Genomic DNA, 21,615 nt, shown 5'->3' with positions numbered 1-21,615 from the left:
AAGACAGTGAGACTGATCTCTTCCTTCAATAACCTTTTAGTACACTCTATAGCTATAGAAAGGGGAAATAATAAGCAAACTTGAAACATCTGAAAACACAAAAGTACAAGTTACAAGACAGTATACATTTAATTGTCAAAAGTGTTACAAATATGTGGAAAGGTCTTTAATGAGAGGACAAATCGCTTCATGCTGAGAGGTCATGAAGAGATTATGGATCAAGTAGGATTTGAGCTGAACCTTTAATTCTGTATTACATGTGATCAGTGGTGAGAAAGAGGAGTGATTTCCAGCTTTTTTAGCCAGGAAAAGCAGCAAGTACTACCATAGGAAGGCAGCAACGCACCAGGCCCCTCCAAATAAATGAATTCATTTGATCAGAATGAAGGGTTTGTGGGCTACGAAGGAACTTGAAACTGAAATGACATGTTGTATTGAAGTTAGAGTGTCATCTATTAAGGTGAAAAATGTTTAAAACATTTTAGATACTTACTGATGATTGCCAACTTTGGTGGCAATCCAAAACTATCTTGTCTTAGTGCCAGCTTGTAGAAGAAAATATTTAAAGAAAACTACTTGGCCGGGCGCGGTGGCTCAAGCCTGTAATCCCAGCACTTTGGGAGGCCGAGACGGGCGGATCACGAGGTCAGGAGATCGAGACCATCCTGGCTAACATGGTGAAACCCCGTCTCTACTAAAAATACAAAAAACTAGCCGGGCGACGTGGCGGGCGCCTGTAGTCCCAGCTACTTGGGAGGCTGAGGCAGGAGAATGGCGTGAACCCGGGAGGCGGAGCTTGCAGTGAGCTGAGATCGGGCCACTGCACTCCAGCCTGGGCGGCAGAGCGAGACTCCGTCTCAAAAAAAAAAAAAAAAAAAAAAAAGAAAACTACTTAAGAAAACACACTCTAAGATTCTTGTAACTTCTAAAATAGTTGCTATCATCACTGCAATGTTTATAATAGAGAATAAATGGAAATAACTAATGCTTATTAATAAGACACTGGTTAGATTATTGTATATTCAAAATTGAACTATTATGTAGCCATTGAAATGACAATTTATCTAAATAAAAAGTCCTTACTACAATTTTATTTTTATTGAAGAAAAACACACACACACACATATAAATGCATACTTATACCTATTTATATATATGACTAAAAGATCTTACAGTATATGTATTAAATAGTTAATAGTTGCTATCATTGGCTAATAAGATTACTGGTGATTCTATTTTCTGTTTAATACATTTCTGAATTTCAGAATTCAAACTTTTTTTATTTTTTTATTTAAAACAAAGGTGTATTACTTTATAATTAGAAAAATTACTTTTTTGAAAATAAGAAATATTCCAGCTCCCTTTTCTACTCCTGAAGAGAGCCTCTTTCTTTTATTGAACAGTCTTCCAAAAACAAAGTTGCCTTCAGTGCTTTAAGAAACAGTATTTTAAGAAGGGTTAATCTCAAGTTCATGAAAATTTCAGAGCTTCTTAAAATATTTGTTTATGAAAGAAAGTGGAATTTTTAAATTCTACTTGCTGAGAAGTAACCATTTTAAGTGGTTACTCTTAAAGACAATATAATTAGTGTTCATATAGTTTTAAAACAAATCTAAGTTTTCAAAATGAAATGAAGTATGTGCAGCTGGGATACATTTTTAAGAGCTGAGGGTAGGTTTCTGCCTAAGGGATAAAAAGTATCCCCTTCCTTATTATTAGTATTTTTTAATCAGAACATCTTGATGTACTGATGCTAAGGTGGATGATGTCAATGACTTAGTATAGATGGCAATGAGATAGAATTAAGTTGCTCTGAATAGTGAAAGAAGAAAAGCAGTTTTACTGAACCTACTCAGACAAGGAAACTAGAGGATTCAGAAAAGATGAAAAAGAAACCCATAGCACAGTGGGCGTGGCTGCTGGTGGTAGGAATAGGGCCTTATGATGGTAGGAATAACCAAAGGATGTTCAACAACAAGGAAACTGGCTGGGTGAGGGGGTTCACACATGTAATCCCAGCACTTTGGGAGGCTGAGGCAAGAGGATTGCTTGAGCTCAGGAGTTTGAGGCTGCAGGGAGCTATGATCATGCCACCATATTCCAGCCTGGGTGACACAGCAAGATCCTGTCAAAAAAAAGAAAAAGAAAAAACAGAAGCCAAATGTTTCAGTCGGCATGATTACTTACTATAATTGTCCTGTGACATAATCGCCAACTGATACCCTAAATTTTATTTTACTCTAAAATTTTATTAAAAACTCAGGCGTATATGGGTGGCATTTTAGAGAGAAAGAACTGGGGTAATGTTAAGCAGAATGACAACATCCTGGAAACGAAGGGTGGCACACAGGAGGGTGTGCAGTGCAAGTGATGGCAGTGGAAATGGCAGAGTAGGCAGATCCACCAAAACCAAAAACCAAAAATCCACTTCCACAAAAACCAAAGAGAAGCTGTCAGAACCAACTTTATTTAGAACTGTGGAAAACAGTCAAAGTTTTATAGCACCTAAGCAAATGTTGAATGAAGGAACAGGCAACTAAAAATGGTAGGAAAGTTTTGTGGCATTTTGTGCATATGTCTTTTGTGCCCTTACCCCATACACTCCCTGATTTGACAGTGGTCTTGAAGGATAGCTATCTACGTTTCTCACTCAGGGAGGGACCCTATTCCCTAGCACTAGAAAGAACACAGAATACCTTATTCAAAAATAATGTGTTTGTCTTTTCTATCCTAAAGCCTACCTGAAGGACAGACCCCAGGCACTTGTCTTGGTTTCACCTATCTCAGAACTCAGAGCAGAAAAGCATTAATATTGCAAAGCACAGGCACTGTAAGATTAATGAGCAATCTCAGCTGTCTGGGGCAAAGGATTACAGTGGAGGTACACAACAGAGCACCAAAGCATGGGGAAAAACTAAGATCTTATGGAAAATTAGGGCATTCAAAAGTGCTTGTGTGTATTGGGGGAGTTTAGGAAGCCACATACATGCTCAGGGCAGGATACATGCTCAGAAAAACCTCAGAAGACTCTGAGCCTGCACGTCTGGTGGATGTCTAGGTTCAGTCCAAGTATGAAGTGAAAGCTAATGTAGAGTTGCACATGGCCTGGAAAAGTGCCCAGGACAGAAACAATCTGCAAAGACTGGGAGAGATTTTGAGATTTTGATTTGTTTTTCTGGGTTTCTTTTTCTTCTCTCTCTCTCTCTCTCTCTTTCTCCTATTGCATTGAAGGAAATCTCTGTCTAAATACTAACCGAATATAAGTCAAAGGAACAGACTTTAAAGACCACATGTGATAAAGAATAGACTTACCAAAAATAGTTTAAAAGTCATCGAACACCAAGCAACCAAGACAAACCCCAAGTAGAAGGAAGAGTCTGATTTCAAGAGTTACTGTAAGAGTCAAAATGTCCAGTTTCCAACTAAAAATTATGACGCATGCAAAGATATGAGAAAGTATGGCCCATTTACAGAAGAAATGAACATAATCTGTTCCAGAAGAAGCACAAACTTTGTACTCACTAAACAAAGACTTAATGGTCTTTAAAAAAAGAAAAACACTTTATTGAGTTATGATTGACATATAATAAACTATACATATTTAGTGTACATAACTTGATGAGTTTGAGTTTGGAGATTAATATATGTCTGTGAAAATATCACAACATATGCCATAAACATATTCACCACTTCCAAAAGTTTCCTCTCACCCTCTTATTATTTTGTGTGTACACATAACAACTCTTAACATAAAATAAATTGTGCTCTTAGCAAATTTTTAAGTATACAATACAGTATTATGAACAATAGGCACTATTCTGTAGTGTAGATCTCTAAGAATTATTATACATCTTGCATAACTGAAAACTTATACCTTTGACTAGTACTTCCCGGTTTCCCTCTCACCCAATCCTTGGCAACCACCATTCCACTCTCTGGTTCCATAAGTTTGACTATCTTAGATTCCTAATGTAAGTGGTATTATGTGGTATCTATCCTCCTGTCCCTGCCTTGTTTCACTTAAATTAATGTCCTCTAGGTTATCCATATTGTCACAAATGACAGGGTTTCCTTCTTTTTTAAGGCCAAATAATGTTTCATTGCATGTATATACCACATTTTCTTTATCAGTTCTTCCACAACTGTAGAAGAATTTCCCTTTCTCCATATCCTCAGCTACATTTGTTACCTTTGGCTATTTTGACAATAACCATCCTAACTGGTGTGTGATTTTGATTTTCATTTCCCTAATGGGGTTAGTGATATTAAACACCTTTTGAAGTACCTATTGACCATTTACATATCTTATTTGAAGAAATGTCTATTCAGCTCCTTTGCCCACTTTTTAAAGTAGACTATTTGGTTTTTTGTTGTAGGAATTCCCTATGTATTTTAATAGATATTAACCTCTTATCAGATGTATAGTTTGCAAATATTTTCTTCCATTCTATATGTTGTCTTTTCATTTTGTTAACTGTAACCTTTGCTGTGCAGAAGGTTTTTAGCTTGATGTAGTCCCACTTGTCTATTTTTGCATTTGTTGCCTGTGCTTTTGTCATCATAGTCAAGAAATTATTGCCAAGACTTATGTCAAGAAGCTTATCCCTTATGTTTTATTCTAAAAGTTTTATGCTTTCAGGTGTATGTGTAAGTCTTTAGTCCATTTTGAGTTGGTTTTTGTGTATGGGATAATATAGGGGTCCAATTTCATTTTTTGCATGTGGATTTCCAGTTTTCCCATTACCACTTATTGAAAAGACTATCCTTCACCCATTGTACATTATTGGCTTCCTTGTTGAAGAGCAGTTGACTATCTATGCATGGGTTTATCTCTGAACTTTCTACTTTGTTCCATGAATCTATATGTCTGTTTTTATGAGAGTACCATATTGTTTTGATTACTGCAGCTTTGTGATATTTTTTAAAGTCAGGAAGTTTGATGCCTCTGGCTTTGTTCTTCTTGCTCAAAAAGTTGTTTTGGCTATTCAGTGTCTTTTGAAATTCCATATAAATTTTAGAATTATTTTTTCTATTTCTGTAAAAAAAATGCCTTTGCAATTTTGATAGAGATTGTATTGAATCTGTAGATTATTTGTGATAGTATAAACATTTTAACAATATTGATTTTTTCAGTGAAGGAATGTGAGTTGTGTTGCCATTTCTTTGTGTCTACTTTCATTTCCTCATCAGTGTTTTACAGTCTTCAGGGTACCAGTTTTTCACCTCGTTGGTTAAATTTATTTCTAAGTACTTTATCCTTTTAACTGCTATTGTAAATTAGATTGTTTTGTTTTGTTAAAGACAGGGTTTTGCACTGTTGCCCAGGTGGGAATGCAATGGCAAATTATAGCCCACTGCAGGCTTGGCCTCCTGTGCTCAAGCGACCTTCCTACCCCAGCCTCCCAAGTAACTGTGACAAAAGGTGCACACTACCATGCCAACTATTTTTATTTTTTGTAGCAATGGGACCTTGCTATGTTACCCAGACTGGTCTCGAACTTCTAGCCTCAAAGGATCCTCCCACCGTGGGGCCTCTCAAAGCACTGGGATATAGGCATGAGCTGCCGTACCTGGCCTGAGATGGTTTTCTTAATTTCTTTCTAGGACAGTTCATTATTGGTGTATAGAAACACCATGATTTTTGTATGTTAATTTTGTATCCTGCAGCTTTAATGTTGCTGTTTATCATCTTTTCATTTCTACTTGAATAAAACCTTTTATCATTTCTTGTGAGGCAGACGATATATTTCCTGTTTTGGTTTATTGGGGAAAGTCTTCATCTCTCTTTCATTTTTAGAGGGTAGCTTTTCTGGGTGTAACATTCTTGGTTGGCAGTGGTGTGGGGGTTTTTTATTTCTTCCTTTCAACACTTTGAATATATCATCCCACTCTTTCCTGGCCTGCAAGGTTTCTAAAGAAGAAGAAATTTGAAGAATAAATCCACTGATAGTTTTATAGGGTTTTTGTTTTGTTTTGTTTTGTTTTTGTATATGACAAGTTGCTTTTCTCTTTCTTTCAAAATTGTCTTTTTGTCTTTGACATTTGACAATTTGATTATAACGTGTCTCAGTCTAGACCTTTTTAGGTTCGATATCTTTGTGATCCTTTTGGGGCTCATGACTCCAGATGTCCATTTACTTCCCTAGATTTGAGATGTTTTCAGGCATTGTTAATTTAAATAAGCTTTCTTTCCTTTTCCCTTTCTCTTCGTCTTCTGTAAATAACATAATGCATACATTGGTTTGCTTGATGGTGTCCCACGAGTCCTGTAGTCTTTCTTTATACTTTTTAATTCATTTTTTCATTTTTGTTCCTCTGACCGTATAATTTCAAATAATCTGTCTTTGAGTTCACTGATTCTCTCTTCTGTTTGACTAAGTATGGTGTTCGAGCTCTCTATTGAATTTTTCAGTTCCATTATTGTATTATTTTCACCTCCAAAATTTCTCTTTGGTTCTTTTTTATGGTTTCTGTTTGTTGAATATCTCATTTTTCTCATGAATTATTTTCCCCTAATTTTGTGTAGTTGTTTATCTGTTTTCTTTTATAACTCTTTGAGCTTCTTTAAGATGTTACTTTGAATTATTTGTCAGGCAATTTGTAGGTCACCAATTCTTTTGAGTCACTTATTGGAGCTTTATTTGCTCCTTGGATGGTGTCTTTTTTCTTCATAATCCTTGTAGCTTGTATTAGTGTCTGGATGTTTGAAGAAGCAGCCACCTCTTTCAGTCTTTACAGACTGACTTTTGCAGAAAAAGCTTTTCACAAATCAGTTAGCCAGAGATTCTGGGTGGGCCAGCTGGTGGGGCCCGTGTAAATAGCTTGAGACCATGTGTGGGTGAGCGTGGTGCCTAGGTCTACCAGTGGGCCTGGTGGCACTGTCACTGCGTGGGTGGACAGTCTTGATGCCACTGTCTAGGGGCAGGGTTGCTCTCTTTTTTCTCCACAAGAGAGCTCATGATCCAAAGGAATCTCTTTCTTTGTGTTGCTGTGTAGGGTAAAGGGTGACTCTATAAAGTGAAACTTGTTTTCTTACCCTTTCAATATTTTCTCATATCTTTGTTCTACTTGCATGCTATAACCTCTCACCTTGATCCTGGAGCTCTCATAAAGGTATTTGTATTCATAGATGGTTGTTACATTGGTGTTTCTGTGGGAAGACAAGTGCTGGGACATTTTGTTCCACCATCTTGCCAGTGTCACACTTTTCAACTGTCTTAAATGTGCTCAGAGCTACAAGAAACCCTGATAATAATGTATAAACAAATATAGAATATTAATAAATAAATAGAATTTTTTTGGAGACAGAGTCTTGCTCTGTCACCCAAGCTGCAGTACAGTGGCACAGTCTTGGCTCACTGCAACCTCTACCTCCCAGGTTCAAGTAATTCTCGTGCCTCAGCCCCCCGAATAGCTGGAATTACAGGTGCCCATCACCACGCCCAGCTAATTTTTGTATTTTTAGTGGAGATGGGGTTTCACCATGTTGGCCAGTCTGGTTTTGAACTCCTGACCTCAAGTGATCCACCCACCTCACCCTCCCAAAATGCTGGGATTACAGGCATGAGCCACTGTGACTCACCAACAAATAGAAATTTTAAAAAGAAACTAGACAAAACTTCTGGAGTTGAAAAGCACAATAACAAACATGAAAAATTTTCTAATAGGTTTCAGTAGAAGATTTAAACAGGCAGAAGAAATAGTCAACAAACTTGATGATCAGTCCATTTAATTAATTATCCAGTATGAGGAGCAGAAAGAAAAAAGGATGACAAAGAATGAACAGAGCCTATGAGACTTGTGTGACACCATCTAGCATACCAAAATATATATAATGGGAATCCCAGAAGGAGAAATAAGAAAGTAAGAGAGAATATATGAAGGAATAATGGCTGAAAACTTTCCACATTTGATCAAATGCATGACTGTCCACATTCAAAAAGCTCAATGCAATCCAAGAAGGATAAACACAAAAAGGTCCAAACCAAGACACATTATAATCAAATTGTCAAAACCAAGGATGAAGAAAGTCTTGAAAACAACATAAGATTCTGTAAGATTAGCAGCAGCTTTGTCATCAGAAACCATGGAGGCCAGATGAAAATTTTATTTGTTGAAAGTAAAAAGCTGTCAACCAAGAATTCTGTATCTGGCAGAACTATCCTTCACAAATGAAGGAGAAATGAAGAAATTCACAGATAAATAGAGGCTGAGGGAGTTAGCTACTAATAGACCTGTCCTACAAGAAATGCACTACAAGTGGCTGGATGTGGTGGCTCATTGCCTATAATCCCAGCACTTTAGGGGAATGATGCAGGAGGACTGCTTAAGCCCAGGAGTTCAAGACTAGCCTGGAAAACACAGCAAGAGCCCATCTCTATAAAAAATAAATTAGCAAGGTGTGGTGGCATGTATCTGTAGTCTCAGCTACTTGGGAGGCTGAGGTGAGAGAATCATTTGAGCTCAGGAGTTCAAAGCTGCAGTGAGCTGTGACTACACCACTCCATTCAAACCTAGGCAACAGAGTGAGATCGTCTCTAAAATAAAATTAAGTTAAAATAAAGAAATACAGTACAAGTCAGAGAACCCTACATACTGAAGTGAAAGGACGTTTGGCAGTTACTTGAAGTAATATGAAGAAATAAAGAACTCCAGTGAAGGTAACTATATAGGTAAATATAAAAGCCAGTATTTTATTTTGGTTTGTATTCCTTCTTTTCCTTTCCCACATGAGTTAAAAGACAACTATATAAAACGATTATAATTCTATGTTAACAGTGCACAATATATAAAGATGTAACATATGACAATAACAACATAAAGGAGCAGATGGAGCAGTATAGGAACAGAGTTTTGTATGCTCTCAAAACCAAGTTATTATCAATTCAAACTAGATTACTATAAATGTAATCACTATTAATTGTAATCTCCATAGTAGCCAAAAAGAAAGTATCTAAAAAATATATACAGAAGGAAATAAAAAGGGAACCAAAATAATTGACTATGAAAAAATCAACTAAACACAAAAAGGGCAGTAATGGAGAAAATGAGAAACAAAAAAGGTATAAGACATATAATAAACAAATAGCAACTAGAAGAGTAAGTCCTTTCTTATCAACAATTACTTTAATGGAAGTGGATTAAATTCTAATATCAAAAGGCAGAGATTGGCAAAATCAATTTTTTAAAAATTATTATCCAACTATATGCTATCTAAAGAGGCTCCCTGTAGGTCCAAAGAAATAAAGGATGGAAAAGATATAAATAACAACCAAAAAAGAGCTACAGTGTCTATACTAATACCAGACAAAATAGATCTTAAGTAAAAAACTGTTACAAGAGATACATTACATGATATATTAATGAAAGGGTCAATTCTTCAGGAATATATAACAGTTATGAATATTATACACTAAACAATAGAGCCCCAAAAGATATGAATGAAAAGTGACTGAATAAAAGAGAAATAGACAATTCTTGTTTTTGTGCTTTGTTTTTGTTTTTGTTTTTGAGATGTAGTCATCCAGGCTGGAATGCAGTGGCATGATCTCGGCTCACTGCAACTGGTTCAAGTGATTCTTATGCCTCACCTCCCAAATAGTTGAGATTACAGGCGTGCACTACCACACCTGGCTAATTTTTGTATTTTTAGTAGAGACAGGGTTTCACCATGTTGCCCAGGCTGGTCTTGAACTCCTGACCTCAGGTGATCCACCCTTGGCCTCCCAAAGTGCTGGGATTACAGGCGTGAGTCACTGTGCCTGACCAGAAATAGACAATTATATAATAATAGTTGGAAGCTTCAGTACTCCACTTTCTATAATGAATAGAAAGTCAATAAGGCATAGAGAACTTGAACAGCACTATAAGCCCAGTAGATCTAATAACTAGACATATTTAGAATTCTGCACTCAATAATAGCAGAATATACATTTTTCTCAAGTGCACATGGAACAATTTCTAAGATAGACCGTATAAGACTTGTCACAAAATGAGTCTTAATAAATTTTTAAAATGTTGAAATTATACAGAGTAGCTTCTCTAACCACAGTGAAATAAGGCTGGAAACCAATAACAGAAAGAAAATTAGAAAATTTACAAATACGTGGAAATTAAACAACACATTCTTAAGCAACTAATGGTCAAAGAAGAAATCACAAGGGAAATTGTTAATACTTAGAGATAAATGAAAACAAAACACAACATACCAAAACATATGACAGGCAGCAAAAGCAGTTATCAAAGATAAATGTATAGCAATAAATGCCTACGTTAAAAAAAGAATAGAGGACCCAGAAATAAGGCTGCACACTTACAACTATCTGATCTTCTACAAATCTGACAAAAAGAAGCAACGGGGAAAGGACTCCCTATTCAATAAATGGTGCTGGGATAACTGGCTAGCCATAGGCAGAAAATTGAAACTGGACCCCTTCCTTAGACCATATACAAAAATTAACTCAAGATAGACTAAAGAATTAAATGTAAAACCCAAAACTATTAAAACCCTGGAAGACAACCTAGGCAATATTATTCTGGTCATAGGAATGAGTAAAGATTTCATGACGAAGACACCAAAAGCAATTACAACAAAGCAAAAATTGACAAATGGGATCTAATTAAACTAAAGAGCTTCTGCACAGCAAAATAAATTATCAACAGAGTGAACAGACACGCTACAGAATGGGAGAAAATGTTTGCAAACTATGCATCTGACAAAGGTCTAACATCTAGTGTCTAAAAGGAACTTAAACAAATTTACAAGAAAAATCAACCCCATTAAAAGGTGGGCAAAGGACATGAACAGACACTTTTCAAAAGAAGACTTATATGCAGCAACAATCATATGAAAAAAAGCCCAACATCAGTGATCATTGGAGAAATGCAGATTAAAACCACAATGAAATACCATCTCACAGCAGTCAGAATGGCACTATTAAAAAGTCCAAAAAAATAACATGCTGGTGAGGTTGTGGAGAAAAAGGAATGCTTATGCACATTTAGTGGTAGTGTAAATTAGCTCAACCATTGTGGAACACAGTGTGGCAACTCCACAAAGACCTAAATTCCATTCAACCCAGCAATCCCATTATTGGGTATATACCTAAAGGAATATAAATTGTTCTATCATAAAAATACATGCACACATATGTTCATTGCAGCACTATTCACAATAGCAAAGACATGGAATCACCTTAAATGCCCATCAGTGGTAGACTGGATAAAGAAAATGTGGTACATATACACCATGGAATACTATTCAGCCATAAAAGAGAACAAGATCATGTCTTTTGCAAGAACATGGATGGAGTCTGAGGCCATTTCCTCAGGAAACAAATGCAGAAACAGAAAACCAAATACCACGTGTTCTCATTTATAAGTGGAAGCTAAATTATGAGAACACATAGACACATAGAGGGGCCTATAAGACACACTGGGCCTATTAGAAGATGGAGGCTGGGAGAAGGAAGAGCATCAGGAAAAATAACTAATGAGTACTAGGCTTAATACCTGGGTGATAAAATAATCTGTACAACAAACCCCCACAACACAGGCTTACCTATATAACAAACCTGCAGAAGTTTACCTATAAAACAAACCCTGAACTTAAATGTTTTAAAAAAGAGTAAAGATCTCAAATTGATAACCTAACTTTACAACTTAAGAAGCACATCTTTAGAAGAGGGAAGAGCCAACTAAACCCAAGCTAGAAGAAGAAATAAAATAATAAAGATTAGAGTAGAGACAAAAAAAATATAGTAAGACAATAGAATCAATGGAATCACAAGTTGGTTCTTTGGACATAGCCACAAAATTGTCAGACTTTAGCTAAACTGAGAAAGAAAAAAGAGAGAAGATACAAATAACTAAAATCAGAAGTGAAATTGGAGATATTACTACTGATCTTACAGAAATGAAAAGAATGATAAGAGAACGCTATGAGCAATTACATGCCAGCAAATTAGATAACCTAGATAAATTAATAAATTCCTAGAAACACACAAGTCACCAAAACTAATTCAAGAAGAAATAGAAAATTTGAACAGACCTATAGCAAGTAAAGGTATTAAATCAGTAATTTAAAAATTTCCCAAAAAAGAAATATCTGTAACCAGATGGCTTTACTAGTGAATTCTACCAAACATATAAAGAGAATTAACACTAATTTTTCTCAAACACTTTCAAAAGGTGAAGAGGAGGAAACACTTCCTATGCATTCTGTGAGGCCAATAAATTACCATAATAGCAAAGTCAAAGATACCACAAGAAAAATTGCAAACAGAGGTAAAGACTATCTTTCTACCAAATCAAAAACTCTCAAAGATTTCCAGTATTCTTAATTTATTTGTGTAGATCCAGATTTCCCTCTGTGATAATTTTCCTTCTGCTTTTTCTTGTGGTGCAGGTATGCTGCTAATTCCTTTAGCTTTGGTGTGTCTTAAAAGGTTGTTCTTTCACCTAAATTTTTGAATGATATTTTTGCTGGGTATAGAATTATAGATTGTGAATTTTCTCTTTCAGTACTTTTAAAATGTTGCTGCATTGTCTTCGCATTTGCATTATTGATGAGAAATGTCATACTTATCTTCGTTTCTCTACATAGCATGTCTTTTTTCTTTGACTCTTTTGAAGATTTTCTCTTAGTTATTGGTTTCCAAGTAATTTGAGTGTGACGTGGTTTGGTGGAGTTTCCTTCATGATTCTCCTGCTTGGGGTTCATTCCCCATTTGTTCTCAAATTTGGATACATTTCAGCCATTATTTCTTCAAATATGTTTTTTGTTCCTTCATTTTGTCCTCTTTTTTGGAGGCTCCAATTATAGATGTACTAGGCTGCTTGAAGTTGCCCCACAGTTTATTTACACTCTATTCTTTAATTTTTTTATTTTTAAAAATTATATTATAGATAGTTTCCATTGATATATCTTTAAGTTTCCCAGTCTTTTCTTCTGCATATCTGATTTGGTTTTGGTTCCATCAAGTGTATTGTAGTTTTTATCCCTAGAAGTTCAATTTAGATCTTTTTCATATCATCCATGTCTCTAATTTTGAACATGTGGAATACAGTTATAACTTTTTAAATCTCCTTGCCTGCTAATGCTAACATCTGTTTTAGAATTCTGGGTAAGTTTCAATTGCCTGTTTTTTCTCCTCATCATGGGTCATATTTTATGACTTCTCAGATGCCTACTGTTTTGTATTAAATGTCAAATATGAATTTTGCCTTGTTGGATGCTGTTCATACTGTAATATGTATTTTAAATTTACTTTTTAAATTTTTTACAGATTTGATTATATATCTGAATTTCCATTTTAAAATGTTCACTGTTTGCATTTTCTTCATAATTTGTTATTCCTTTCATTTCATGATTTTTACTAAAAATAATTTTCTGGTATGGGGCTGTTTTAAAAGTGTCTGTCTTGTGGGACAAATACACTAAACTTGCCATTTGTCAGTAGACAAACAATTTTTGCAATTCGTATTCCAGATAAATTGCTGGTTTCTTTAATATATAAAGAGTTACTACAAAAACACAAGAAAAAATCTATATCGCTGAAAGATATGGTTAGGATGTAAAGAAGGAAGTAAAAATCTCTCTTAAAATTAGAGCATACTGAAGATGCTTAACTTCACTCATAGGAGAAAAATGCAAGTAAAAGTGTGCTCTGGTAACATTTTTACATATCAAATTGGCAAAGATTAAAAAGTTTAATAATATATACTCTGTAGTCAAGAGTATGGAAACTAGATATTCTCATATATTGATGATGGGAATGCAATTTAAAACAACCTCTGTAGAGCAAAATTAGTCAATATCTTTCAGGATATTAAAAGTACTTATTCCTTTGATTCAGCAATATCACTTCCAGGGAAGTATCTGGCAGATATACTTAGCATATGTAAGAAATGATATGTATTATATAAGGAGATTAATCATAGCATTATTTATAATAGTAAAACATTAGAAACTATCTAACTGCCCTTTGGGGGCTGATTATAGGGTCACTAGTTACAAATGCACTGATGTTGGGGCGCAGATTGGAGAGTAACATGGGCTCATGTATACATCCATGATCTCTGGAAAGACTCACAAAGAGCTGTTAAGTGGTTGCCTCTGAAGTGGGGCCTGAGTGGATTGAGAGGATAAGGAAAGGAAGGAAACATAATTTTTACAGGCACATTTTTGAACCTGTTTGAACAATTCTCTATGTTTCCTATTCAAAAAAATCTATTAGCCATCTTACATTCATTATGGAAAAAAAAAAAAAAAAAGACCAGAATAATGGAGTTGACCCCAAAACAATATATCCATGTTTTTAGAGAGACTGAAAATTAGCACACAAGAATCCATCCTACCTGACTACAGCATACAGTCATCTTCTCACAATTCCTAACAACATTCTGATTCTGGAAAAAAGACGAATATTTATCGTTAAAACAATAAAAACAACAAAAGACCTTATCAAATTTCTTATGTGAATTGGAACAATTCATTGTTAGGTATTACCAGAGAAACATTTTCTCGCTAACTACTTTTTAATCTGAATAGAATGGTTGCTGATTAAGGAGTTTGTGGGGTATCTGTGGCATCACTTTATGTCAAAAGCAGGGCTGCTCCCAGGTACAATGCAAAATGGGCAGCTCCAAGGAGAGAAAAAAGTGGAGGAAAAATTGCTAGTAAAGACCATAATTGGGATAAATAAGACCATAGGGGACCTAAAACTCTTTCAATGGAAAGGTTTCTGATATGGTTGTTAACTCTTGGGATCCAAGTTGCTTACTCACTTCTGGAAGAAAGACAGTGGTTACATTGTTGACTGTTTTTGAAAGTTTCCAGTTTTTTTCTCAGTGTTTTCCAGGGAAATCATCATTGTACCAGTCAATGCCATAATAATAAAAGCACTACATAATCTCAGTGGTATACAACTTTATTAGGTATACAAGTCTGTAGGTCAGTGGGGAGTCAGCTGGCCTATACTGGGCTTGGCAGGGCTGGTTCTTCTTTTTATGCCTGTGCTAGCCTGGTCATGCTTTTCTTCTAGCTATTCAGAGAAACACAAGGACAAACCCAGTTGCACAAGTACTTTCCAAGCATCTTTCAAAGAACAGGGAAATACACCCTGTGCCCTGTAAACCATACAGTAAAGAAGTAGGATGAAATGAGGATAGAACAAGGGGGTGCTATAGGCAATCTACCAAAATCATCATCCTATTCACATTTATACAGGATCTTAAATGTTTATTTGGGTTTCCCATGTATTTTTCATCTGATCCTCACAATATCTTTGTGTGAACATTATTTTTATTTTCCACATTTTATAGAAGAGGAACAGGATCAGAAAAATAAAGTCACTTATCCAAGATCACACAGCTAATTAGCAATAGAAGGGGAACATTCCAATAGTACCCAGAAAAAAGGGAAAGGGGTGGACTTTTCCTTGCTTCAATCATAATTGATCATCTTTTTTCTTTGTTTATAGATTAAATATGGAAAAGACAAACAAAAGAGGTCAATGAAGAAACTTGAGGATAAGGTATATAGCTATATACAGGGTTGATAAGGTCTAGAAAAAGGAGGTTGTTTTATTTCTTGTTCGTTTTCTAGTGAACGACCATCTAAAATTGTTTCACTGGTCTCCTGCCTAGAGAAAAAAAAGATAAAGTTTACATAAAAATAATTGCTATGTCACTGCAGATACCAAAGAAATAATTTTTAGGCTGGATGTGGTGGCTCATACCTGTAATCCCAGCATTTTGGGAGGCTGAGGTCAGTGGATTGCTGGAGGTCAGGAGTTCGAGACCAGCCTGGCCATTATTGTGAAACAACATCTCTAATAAAAACACAAAATTAGCCGGGCATGGTGGCAGGCATTTGTAATCCCAGCTACACAGGAGGTTGAGGCAGAAGAATTGCTTGAACCCTGGAGACGCAAGTTGCAGTGAGCTGAGATTGCGTCACTGTACTCGCTCACAGACCTAGACTTTGTTTTGTTTGGTTTTGTTTAAAAAAGAATTTTTTAAAAGCCCATTGTATTAGTCCATTTTCATACTGCTATAAAGAACTGCCCAAGACTAGGTAATTTATAAAGGAAAGAGGTTTAATTGACTCACAGTTCAGCATGGCTGGGGAGGCCTCAGGAAACTTACAATCATGATGGAAGACAAAGAGGAAGCAAGGCACCTTCTCACCAAGTGGCAGGAAGAAGTATTGAGTGAAGGAGGAAGAGCCCCTTATGAAACCGTCAGGTCTTGTAAGAACTCACTCACTATTATGAGAACCACATAGGTGAAACCGCCCCCATGATTTAATTACCTCCACTTGGTCTCTCCCTTGACACAGAATTATGGAGATTATAATTCAAGATGAGATTTGGGTGGGGACACAAAGCCTAACCATATCACCCATATACACAGAGAAGCAACAGCAGCTAGAGGAGATGAAATCATGTTTTGTAGATGACCAGGCTGATTAATAATTGTTTTTTTTTTTTTTTTTTTTTTTTTTTTTTGAGACGGAGTCTGGCTCTGTCACCCAGGCTGGAGTGCTGTGGCCGGATCTCAGCTCACTTCAAGCTCCGCCTCCCGGCTTCACGCCATTCTCCTGTCTCAGCCTCCCGAGTAGCTGGGACTACAGGCGCCGCCACGTCGCCCGGCTAGTTTTTTGTAGTTTTTAGTAGAGATGGGGTTTCACCGTGTTAGCCAGGATGGTCTCGATCTCCTGACCTCGTGATCCGCCTGTCTCGGCCTCCCAAAGTGCTGGGATTACAGGCTTGAGCCACCGCGCCCGGCCAATAATTGTTAAAAAAAAATGTTGGGGGGGTGGATGGAAAGCAAAAAAGGGTGGGTGGGGAGAAAAATATAAATAAATAAATTTCTGAATATGTGCTCCTAATATATATGAATGTATTTATGTATAAATAATAAGTGCTGTACAAAGAAATGTACCTTAAAACAAATAAAATTTTCAACACAAAAATAATATTTTAATAACAATTTTGACTACTACTCTTTCATGGAATAATGCCATTAATCACACTTCATTATTTTTAAATTTTTCACTTGATATTAATAGCATATTGGCTGGGAAAGATGTCACATGTGTCCATGTGAAGAGACCACCAAACAGGCTTTGTGTGAGCAATAAAGCTTTTTAATCACCTGGGTGCAGGTGGGCTGAGTCTGAAAACAGAGTCAGCAAAGGGTGGTGAGATTATCATTAGTTCTTATAAGTTTGGAATAGGTGGTGGAGTTAGGAACAATTTGTGGGCAAGGGGTGGATCTCACAAAGTACATTCTCAAGGGCAGGGAGAATATTAAAAGTACTTTCTTAAGGGCAAGGGAATATCACAAACTACATTATCGCAAAGGTGGAAAGGGTGTATTGTCATAAGGTCAATTGATCAGTTAGGGTGGGGCAGGAACAGATCACAATGGTGGAATGTCATATTTTGTGGTTCTTCAGTTGCTTCAGGCCATCTGGATGTATACGTGCAGGTCACAGGGGATATGATGGCTTAGCTTGGGCTCAGAGGCCTGACAAAAGATACTTGAGAAAGAGCAACATGCACAGGAAATACATAGGGGGGGTTCATCGTTAATGTATTAGATGTAAGTCTGTATTTCAAGTAATCTTTTTAGTACTACTGATGGAGAGAAAGAGCTGACTTCTTGTAATATCTGATTAGCTTTTCATTGTTTTTCTTCTCATAATGTGGCTAATGAACAGCTTCTACTGATGCCAGAAGTGTAGACTGACATTTTTTGTTTTTCACTGGTGTTGTATTTTGGCATTGTTTTTAATCTAGGATTCATCTGTCAACAAGAATCTCTTTAAATCACTTGTCAGTTTTGAGGATTAATTTAGCTAAAACTAGATCACATAAAGTTCCTTAATCAAGCTCATGTATATGATCCTCTATCTTAAAAGAAAAGCTCTCCTTTAACCCCATACCCTCCTCCAACTATCGCCCCATTTCTCTAAACTGTGCCCCTTCATATCTAAACTCTCAAAAATTTGCTATGCTTATTTCCCTCTTTCTATTATTTCTTGAATGTAATTAGGCTTGGTTTTCCCCATTCCACTAAAATTACATTTGTCAAAGTCACAATGGGGAAGTATTCAACACAGTTGTTCATCACTTCTTTTTATTTATTTTTTATTTTTCCATAAGGTATTGGGGTACTGGTGGTATTTGGTCCCATGAGTAAGTTCTTTAGAGGTGATTTGTGAGATTTTGGTGCACCCATCACCCAAGCAGTATACACTGCACCATATTTGTAGTCTTTTATCCCTTGCCCCGCTCCCACTCTTCCCTCCAAGTCTCCAAAGTCCATTGTATTATTCTTACATCTTTGCATCCTCATAACTTAACTTCCACATATCAATGAGAGCATACGATGTTTGGTTTTCCATTCCTGAGTTACTTCACTTGGAAAAATAATCTCCAGTCTCATCCAGGTCACTGCAAATGCTGTTAATTCATTCCTCTTTATGGCTGAGTAGTGTTCCATCATATATATGTCACAGTTTCTTTATCCACTCATTGATTGTTGGGCATTTGGGTTGGTTCCACGATTTTGCAATTGTAAATTGTGCTGCCATAAACATGCATGTGCAGGTATCTTTTCAGAATAATAACTTATTTTCCTCTGAGTAGATACCCATTAGTGGGATTGCTGAATCCAATGGTGGTTCTACTTTTAGTCCTTTGTGGAATCTCCACACTGTTTTCCATAGTGGAAAACATAGTGGCTGTACTACTCTACATTCCCACCAGCAGTGTAGAAGTGTTCCCTGATCACCACATCCGCACCAACATCTACTGTTTTTTGATTTTTTTATTATGGCCATTCTTGCAGGAGTAAGATGGTATCACATTGTGGTTTTGATTTGCATTTCCCTGATCATTAGCGATGTTGAGCATTTTTTCATGTTTCTTGGCCATTTGTATATCTTCTTTTGAAAATTGTCTATTCATGTCCCTGGCCCATTTTTTGATGGGATTGTTTTTTCTTACTGATTTATATGAGTTCATTGTAGATTATGGATATTAGTCCTTTCTCAGAGGTAAAGACTGTGAAGATTTTCTCACACCCTATGGGTTATCTGTTTACTCTGCTGACTGTTCCTTTTCCTGTGCAAAGATTCTTTAGTTTAATTAAGTTCCAGCTATGTATCTTTGTTTTTATTGCATTTGCTTTTGGGTTCTTGGTCATGAAATTCTTGCCTAATCCTATGTCTAGAAAGGTTTTTCCAATGTTATCTTCTAGAATTTTTATACTTTCAGGTCTTAGGTTTAAGTTCTGAATCCATCTTGAGTTGATTTTTATATAAGGTGAGAGATAAGAATCCACTTTCATTCTCCTACATGTGGCTAGCCAATTATCCCAGTACCATTTGTTGAAAAGGGTGTCCTTTCCCCACTTTATGTTTTTGCTTGCTTTGTCGAAGGTCAGTTGGCTGTAAGTATTTGGGTTATTTCCTGGTTCTTATTCTGTTCCATTGGTCTATATGCCTATTTTTATACCAGTACCACACTGTTTTGGTGACTATGGCCTTATAGTATAGTTTGAAATCAGGTAGTGTGATGCCTCCAGATTTGCTCTTTTTGCTTAGTCTTGCTTTGGCTATGTGGGCTCTTTTTTTGGTTCCATATGAATTTTAGAATTGTTTTTTTCTAATTCTGTGAAGAATGATAGTGGTATTTTGGTATTTGAATTGCACTGAATTTTTAGATTGCTTTTGGCGGTATGGTCATTTTCACAATATCAGTTCTACCCATCCATGAGCATGGGATGTGTTTCCATTTGTTTTTGTTGTCTATGATTTCCTTCAGCTGTGTTTTGTAGTTTTCCCTGTAGAGGTTTTCCAAATCCTTGGTTAGATATATTCCTAAGTATTTTATTTATTTATTTATTTATTGCAGCTATTGTAAAAGTGGCTGAGTTCTTGATTTGATTCTCTGCTTGGTAGCTGTTGGTGTATAGAAGAGCTACTGATTTGTGTACATTAATCATGTATCCAGAAACTTTGCTAAATTCTTGTATCAGTTCTAGAGCTTTCTGGAGGAGTCTTTAGGGTTTTCAAGGTAAACAATCATTATGTCAGCAAAAAGTGACAATTTGACTTCCTCTTTACTGATTTGGATGCCCATATAGAAAAAGAAATAAATTCTTTCTCTTGTCTGATTGCTCTGGCTAGGACTTCCAGTACTGTGCTGAAAAGGAATGGTGAGAGTGGGCATCCTTGTCTTGTTCCAGTTCTCAGAGGGAATGCTTTCAACTTTTCCCCATTCAGTACTATGTTGGCTGTGGGTTTGTCATAGATAGCTTTTATTACATTAAGGTATGCCCCTTGTATGCCGATTTTGCTGAGAGTTTTAATCATAAAGTGATGCTAGATTTTGTCAAATGCCTTTTCTGCATCTACTGAGATGATCATGTGATTTTTGTTTTTAGTTCTGTTTATGTTGTGTATCACATTTATTGACTTGTGTATGTTAAACCACCCCTGCATCCCTGGTATGAAGCCTACTTGATCATGGTAAATTATCTTTTTGATATGTTGTTGGATTTGGTTAGCTAATATTTTGTGAAGGATTTTAGCTTCAATGTTCATCAAAGATATCGATCTGTAGTTTTCTTTTTTGGTTATGTTCTTTCCTGGTTTTGGTATAAGGGTGATGCCGGCTTCATCAGATTACTTGGGGAGGGTTCCTTCTTTCTCTGTCTTGTGGAATAGTGTCAAAAGGATAGGTGCCAATTCTTTGAATGTCTGGTAGAATTCTGCTGTGAATCTATGTGGTCCTGGACCTTTTTTTTTTGTTGGTAATTTTTTAATTACCATTTCAATATGGCTGATTGTTATTGGTCTGTTCAGGGTATCTAATTCTTCCAAAGCTAGAAGGGTTGTATTTTTCCAGGAATGTATCCATCTCCTCTAGGTTTTCTAGTTTATGTGCGTAAAGATGTTCATAGTAGGCTTGAATGATCTTTTGTATTTCAGTGGTGTCAGTTGTAGTATCTCCTGTTTCGTTTCTTATTGAGCTTATTTGGATTTTTTTCTCTTCTTTTCTTGGTTAATCTTGCTAATGGTCTGTCAATTTTATTTATCTTTTCAAAGAACCATCTTCTTGTTTCATTTATCTTTAATTTTTTTTTTCAGTTTCATTGGCTGAAAAACAAAATCAAGTTGGAAATTTAAAAATTCTTTGAATTGAATGACAATTATGACACAACCTACCAAAACCTCTGGGATACAGCAAAGGCAGTGCTAAGAGGAAAGTTCATAGCCCTAAATGCCTACGTCAAAAAGACCGAAAGAGCACAACCTGACATTCTAAGATCACACCTCAAGGAACTAGAGAAACAAGAACAAACCGTACCCAAACCCAGCAGAATAAAGGAAATAACCAAGATCAGAGCAGAACTAAATGAAACTCACTCCTTTTTTATTGCTTTTGTGCCATCTGCCATTTATTTGCCTTTTGCTTCACTGACCACATATTCTCAGTCTCCTTTACTAGTTCTGCATCATCTGCTCAACCTCTACATGCTGGAGGGTTTACACCCTCCAAGGGCTTTATGATTCATTCAGAGGATAAGCCAATCTTT

General features: G+C 36.2%; 1 protein-coding gene across 2 annotated transcripts in view; it reads left to right on the top strand.

Annotated features, from left to right (window-relative positions):
- The window catches only part of CFI (complement factor I), a 73,762-nt gene that overhangs the window by 13,974 nt on the left and 38,173 nt on the right, over positions 1 to 21,615 (top strand). The window lies entirely within an intron of this gene.

The sequence above is a fragment of the Rhinopithecus roxellana genome, chromosome 2 (genome assembly GCF_007565055.1).
Source record: "Rhinopithecus roxellana isolate Shanxi Qingling chromosome 2, ASM756505v1, whole genome shotgun sequence".
Taxonomy (NCBI): domain Eukaryota; kingdom Metazoa; phylum Chordata; class Mammalia; order Primates; family Cercopithecidae; genus Rhinopithecus; species Rhinopithecus roxellana.
Note: the sequence above shows the minus strand (reverse complement) of the source record. Positions and strands in the feature narration are given on the sequence as shown.